Source organism: Pyrus communis, chromosome 14 (assembly GCF_041283825.1).
Source record: "Pyrus communis isolate YQ-2024b chromosome 14, ASM4128382v1, whole genome shotgun sequence".
Classification (NCBI taxonomy): Eukaryota; Viridiplantae; Streptophyta; class Magnoliopsida; order Rosales; family Rosaceae; genus Pyrus; species Pyrus communis.
The window spans coordinates 17,675,062-17,682,204 of NC_142578.1; the positions used below are offsets into that span (position 1 = coordinate 17,675,062).

The window sequence follows — 7,143 nt, forward strand, 5'->3', positions numbered from 1 at the left end:
GAGTGATCATTGAAAAGTTCTTAATGAAACGACGATAAAAACCCGCATGGCCCAAAAAACTTCTTACTCCCTTCACAGTGGTGGGGGCTACCATATTGGTGATGACGTCAATTTTGGCTTTGTCTACCTCCATTCCTTTGCTAGAGATTACATGCCCCAACACAATTCCTTGTTTCACCATAAATTGGCACTTTTCCCAATTGAGAACCAAATTTGTTTCCTGACATCTTTGAAGTACTAACGATAGATGGTTAAGACATTCATCAAAAGAGGAACCAAACACTGAGAAGTCATCCATAAATACCTCAATGAACCTTTTTACCATGTCAGAGAAGATGGCCAACATGCATCTTTGGAATGTTGCTGGAGCATTGCAAAGTCCAAAAGGCATTCTCCTGTATGCAAATGTGCCAAAGGGGCAAGTAAAGGTTGTTTTCTCTTGATCATCCGGAGCGATTGCAATTTGATTGTAACCTGAGTAACCATCCAGAAAACAATAATGTGAGTAACCTGCCAATCTCTCAAGCATTTGATCTATGAAAGGCATAGGAAAGTAATCTTTTCTAGTGCTAGAATTCAACTTCCTGTAATCGGTGCAAACACGCCAACTGGTCGTGGGCTTTGTGGGCACAAGCTCATTGTTTTCATTCCTCATCATAGTGATTCCCACCTTCTTAGGCACCACCTGAATAGCACTCACCCATTTGCTATCAGAAATGGGATATATGATCCCCACATCTAACAATTTCAACACCTCATTCCTAACAACTTCCTTCATGTGTGGATTGAGCCTTCTTTGTGGCTCACGGCTTGTTTTTGCTCCTTCCTCCAAAAGGATCCTATGCATGCACATGGTAGGGCTTATTCCCTTGATATCTGCAATAGACCAACCAAAAGCTGATTTGAACTCTTTTAACACCCTAATTAGTTTATCTTCTTCAACTGGGGTGAGGTCAGAAGCTATAATTACTGGAAGAGTTTCAAATTCAGCTAGATATGCATATTTTAGATGTGGTGGAAGTGGTTTAAGTTCAAGTTTTGGTGCTTTAACAGTAGAAGGAGTTAGATGTGACATTGATGATTCTAAAGGCTCAAAACGAGGTGAAACATTGAAAGGATACAATGCTAATGCTTCCAAAGCAGCTACTTCTTCCATGAGTGCATCTTCCTCATCAAACTCATCTTGAGATTGACTCAAAACAGTTTGCAATGGTTCATTCGATTGTGTCTGCAAGAACTTAGAGAATACAAGTGAATCAAGCACATCAATGGCATAACAATCAAGAGATGACGAAGGATGAGAAAGAGATTCAAACACTTTGAATTGAACTGTCTCTCCTAACACTGTCATAGTGAGGAGTCCATTTTGCACATCAATGATGGTCTTAGCCGTGGCCATGAAAGGTCTCCCAAGCAATATTGGCAACTCACGATCATGTATAGGAGCTTCTTCCATGTCCAACACTACAAAATCTGCAGGCAAGATTAGTTTATCAACTTGAACTAGAATATCTTCTACTATACCTCTTGGATATTTCACGGATCTGTCTGCAAGTTGTAATGAAATGGTGGTGGCTTTCAAATCTCCCAACCCTAGTTGAAGGTACACTGAATAAGGCATTAAGTTGATGCTAGCACCCAAATCAAGCATTGCCTTCTCTACTTTCTTATCCCCTATGGTGATGTTGATAGAGAAACTTCCTGGATCCTTGAGCTTTGGTGGAAGTTTTCTTTGCAAAACTGCACTCACATTCTCAGACACCACAACCTTCTCATGTGGTCCATACTTCCTTTTGTAGCTGTTTAACTCCTTGAAGAACTTCCCATATGCCGGCATGTTCCTAATGACATCAAGCAAAGGTAAGTTAACATTCACTTTGCTTAGTATATCAAAAATTTCTTTGAATGACTTATCCTGCTTGCTTTTGGCAAGTCTTCCAGGGAATGGTATTGGTGGAGTGTATGGTTTCTCGGCCTTGTGAAGATTTGGTGCTTCTAGTGAGGAAGTGGCATGGCTTGGTTCCTCAATTGATTTCTCATTGTCTCCTTGATTGACACCTGCATTCACATGATCATATTCATTAGTAACTTCATTGCCAACTCTATTATCAATAACCTTACCACTTCTAAGTGTAGTGATTGCTTTGGCTTGCTCTTGATTCCTTTGGAGTATCACGGGTTGGCTTGGAAACTTCCCAACCTCTCTTTGGTTCAAGGCATCTGCAATCTGCCCCAATTGCGTCTCCATTTTGGTTAGGGCGGCTGAATGTTGTTGGAGTGCGCTATTGGTGGAATGTTGGAATTGCAAGGTGTTTTGGGCTAACAATTTAACTGTGTCCTCAAGGGTAGTGGCAGGTTTTGGTTGGAAATTTTGGGTTGGATTGTTGTTCTTCCATGAAAAATTGGGATGATCTCTCCAACTCGGGTTATATGTATTGGAATACATATCATTCCTTGGTCTTTGGTTGTAAGAATTCATGAGGTTCACTTGTTCTTGAACATACTCGGGGTAAGCTTCCCTAGATGGACATTGGTGAGTAGGATGGCTTGGTATGTTGCAAATGGCACACACTTCATTAGCTTTTGGCACCATGTTGAGCACGGATTCAAGCTTCCTTTCTAGGTTAACTACCTGCAACAAAAGCTCATGGTTAGAACTTGTTTCATAAACTCCAACTTTCTTACCCCTTAAATCTTTGTGTTGAGCATTAGACCCCAACATCTCATAAATGTTATATGACTCTTGAGCATTCTTTTTCTTCAATGCTCCACCTGCTGCATTATCCACAGTTGATTGACAATTTTGGGTTAGTCCATCATAGAAAATTTGCATTTGTAAATGAAAAGGTAACCCATGGTGTGGACATTGTATCAAGAGGCCTTTAAAACGCTCCCAACACTCATTGAAAGGTTCACCATCATCTTGTTTGAAGTTGAAGATTTGTCCCCTTAATGTGGCTGTCTTTTGAGTGGAAAAGAACTTCTCCAAGAACTTCTTAGCCACGGCATCCCATGTAGTGAGGGAACCTGGTGTTAGAGTCATCAACCAACTCTTGGCCTTATCTTTCAAGGTGTAAGGAAACACTCTCATCCTCAAATTCGCTTCACTCACTCCCTGCAAAGGTAAACCACTCACAACATTGTAAAACTCTTTAATATGAGCTAAAGGGTCTTCATTAGGTAAGCCATAAAATGAAGGAAACATATGGAAATGTGAAGATTTGAGATCATAGTTTCTAGCTTCTGTGGGCAGCAAGATGCATGAAGGTGAATTTGGTATGATTGGTTGAGCAAAGTCCTCCAAAGCTCGAAGTTCATCTTCGTTGCCTGCCATGTCTTCTTCTCTTTCCCAATTAAATTGCTCAGATTCTTTACTTGTTGAACTAGGTGAATTCCCTTCCTCTTCCTCACGGTTAAAGGATGAATTTGATGGCACAAAGTTGTCCAAAGTGTGGCCCTTTAATCTTTCAATTCTTTGGCCTAACTCAACAAGTTTATTTGACATATACTACCTGAAACAAAGTAACACAAGTGTGAATGAAAATCAAGAAGCAACAACAATGAAAAGAACAAAAATAAACTTAAAAACGTTTGAAAAGACTCAAGGGATGTGGAACTAAACTTAGAACACTTAAACAATCCAAAAACCCAAAACAGCAACTAGAAGACTCAAAATTGCCTAAAAAACACTTTCTGGGCAGTTTTGAGCACCTACACTAATTTGGACGAAATTGGATGGAAACTTGAATCAAAACACTTATAAACACAAATCAAAACACTTTCTAACTAATTTGGACAAAACAAAGACTCAAAGGACTCAAAACAGATTCACAAGACTCAAAACAAGCTAAAAACGCTCAAAACTGCCTAAAAACACAAATTGGGCAGTTTTGACACTAAACTCAATTTTGGACGAAAATTAGGTTTGAGCTTGACTCAAAATGCTTCAAAACACAAGATAAGACAGATTCTAAGCCTAAAACCTAACAAAATATGGGGGAAATTGTATTTGGACGAAATGCAATTAAATGGTCAGATTATAACAAAACCAGATTGTAAAGCAAGTTGATGTAAACCAATGGATAATGGAATGGCTAAGGGATTCTTTTCCACACTTAAAATTGTATGCAACTTAAATCAACTTCCAGTTATCAATTTGACAAGTTATGAACCTTGACACTAATCAAAATAACAAACAAGCAAACAAGCAATTACAAGGGACTGAAATCAGTCCCCGGCAACGGCGCCATTTTTGTTGATGTATAATTCCTTCCTAATGCTAGAATATATTTAGTATAATGGCACAAGCAAGGGTGTCGAATCCACAGGGACTAATTGGACCTATGTAACTACTTGTTTGCAAGAAATCTAAGAAATGAATCAAACTAGTCTAAATAGGCAGATTTGAATCAAACTAATCAAACTATGCAGATTTGTTGTTTTAACTTGAAAGCATAAGAGAATGAAGTAAACACAAATCAATGAATCAACAACCAATATAATGAGATAGTATCAATGGAAATGAAACTAGGGATTCGATTTCACCATTGCTCAATTAAATCCATGTTTGTTAAGTTGGTTTATACTCATTCATCTACAAATTTCTTGAGTTTGTTTCACTTGGATATGATCAACCATATGATGTGTGGATTTGATCAAATGTCTATAATCTTGAACCTAATTGTGATGTGCAACTTTGGTTCATAATCTAGAGTATGTAATGCACAAGAAACGTTCACTAAACCAAAGGGAACACTTGGCAGGATGTTTGCCAATATTTCCCTTCATTCATTCACAAATCCACCAATATTAGACATGATGTATGTTTTAATCTTGGCTAAATAACTTGTGGTTAACTCAAATGGCGATCAAGCATACAAATCAACCCACAAATTCACAATTATAACAGAGAATGAATCAAGAACTAGGTAGACAAACTGAGCATTCTAACTTAATTACATAGCAAACTTTGCAAGGTTACATCGAATCCCTAGAGGAAGCTTAGTTACAATTCATGTCTACAAAAGATTTAACATAAAAGTATAAAACATGAATGAACATAGAATTGATAAGAATGAACCCTTGAAGCAAAACTGATGTTGAAGTCCTTGAAGAGTTCCTTGGTGTTGCTTCTCCAAATGTGGTGCGGATGAAGTAGATTGGTTTGGTTTGGATGGTTTCTGCCCTTAGGACAGAAATGGACAGAGAATGGAGTGAAGTAGGGGGGTTTTAGAGTGTGTAATGGACTGAAAATGAAGAAGGAACCTTGCGGATGGGAAAGGGAGAGAAAATGAGCAGTTTCTGTGAAAGGAAAAGAATGTAAAATGCAATGCAATGGAGAGGGCGAATTAGGGTGAATGATGGACAGAAAATGGAGCCAAATAGAGTGTGTGTGATCCCCCCAACATTCAGATTGGATCTAAGAGTTGTTTAATTCAGAGGGCAGAGCATCAATCAGATGGAATGATGGGTTTCTGAGTGTAGTGGACGCATGGCTTGGACAACCCTGCAAGAATGTGTTTTGTTTAATCAAAATGCATGTGTAAAGTCTGCCACAAGGGAGTGGAACCTGCAAAGGTGACTTGGACCACCAGAAAATGTTTATACACATCTGAAAATGAGAAGAACACACGGCATGGACAAAGGGATGGGTTTGATTTCTGAAATGATGGCTGCAATGAGTTACTTGTTTAATCACAATGCATGTGAATTTCTGTAAAGATGAAGTGTAGAAATGTAATGGAGTGCACGGAATGGATGTTTGTGTTTGTTGGTGTCAAAATGGCTGAAATGAATTAAGTGATGAAAATGGGTGGTTTTGGCGCACAAGGGAGATGGACAAGTAATGGAATGCACGGCCAAGGTTGTGAACATGCATGTGAATGCATGTTTTGGTGTTGGAACCACATAATTGACTTCAATGCTTGTTTTATTTAGAATCACTCAATTTGGCCGAATTTCACTACATTCCTTCATTTGCCTTCCAATTGATCTTATTACACACTTGGCTGCACACTAACACCAAACAAAGTAAAATGCAACTAGTTTAATCCAAAAACAATACAAAAACGCCAAATAAGAAAGCTATACATGCATGCAAAATGTGACTATCAACGAGAATGATGAGGCTATAATTTATTCATTAATTCAGAAAAGCGTCACTTCTCAGGCAGAATGGGCGGCCTTTGGCTAGTTACTTTAGAGAATTGACATAGATTTTTCAAGAATTGGACTATTTTAACAAAGTGGCCATGGTATGTGAAAAAGATGTTCTGATTTTCTAGAAGACAACCGAGCGGCAAAGGTTGTATTTGTTTCTTGGTGGGCTTGATGATGAGTTTGATCAAGTTCGTGGAGAAATACTATGCAAAGATCCACCACTTGGACTTCAGATTGCTTATGCGTATGTTCATCGTGAAGCGGATTGCAAGGAAGCTATGAAGATGGAGGGCCAAAGCTCAGTACCGGCTATAATGCTAGCCAATGGCCGAGGCCCGTCCAACCGCATCGACCAAGATGGGTCCAAGAATAAACCTGGCCAGCTAAGAACCGGTCAAACCAGTCATGATCGTCTTCAGGTAAATGTCCACATTGTGGTATGATGGACCACTCCAAAAATCAGTGTTTCGAGCTAATTGGGTATCCTGAGAATTAGGATAAGACACGTGATCCTCGCTTCAACAAATCTCGAGCTTCTGTTGCAGAAACCAAAGATGATTCAGCAGATGTAGTAAGCAAAGCATCAACTCTAATTGCAATGTCAGGTACCAAAGGTAAGGCACTTAATGTCTCCACTTCTGTTATGAATGATACATGGATAATTGATTCTGAAGCTACTGAACATATGACTTGGGATTCTAGACAGGTTTCCTCACTAAAAAAACTCTACCTAGGCCGAGGTTAACGTGGCAAATGGTGATGCCGCCCCAATTCTTGAGGAGGGCACGGTTTCCCTTTCTGATACCATGAAACTTGAAACTGTTCTTGTGGTTCCCTCCTTGAATTATAATTTATTGTCGGTTGCCCAAATAATCGTTGCCTTACACTATTTAGTTGTTTTTTGGCCTTATTTTTGTGTATTTAAGGACATCCGGACGCAGAAGACGATTAGTTATGGTATTAGACAAAGGAAGCTGTACTTCC

The 7,143-nt window shown here is 39.0% G+C and overlaps 1 non-coding gene across 1 annotated transcript; it reads left to right on the top strand.

The window, feature by feature from the left end:
• Nucleotides 1-2,849: 2,849 nt before the first annotated feature.
• LOC148691313 (small nucleolar RNA R71) lies at nucleotides 2,850-2,960 on the top strand. The gene has a single exon (XR_015956066.1). It is a non-coding gene; the product is annotated as a small nucleolar RNA R71 (small nucleolar RNA).
• The last annotated feature ends 4,183 nt before the right edge of the window (nucleotides 2,961-7,143 follow it).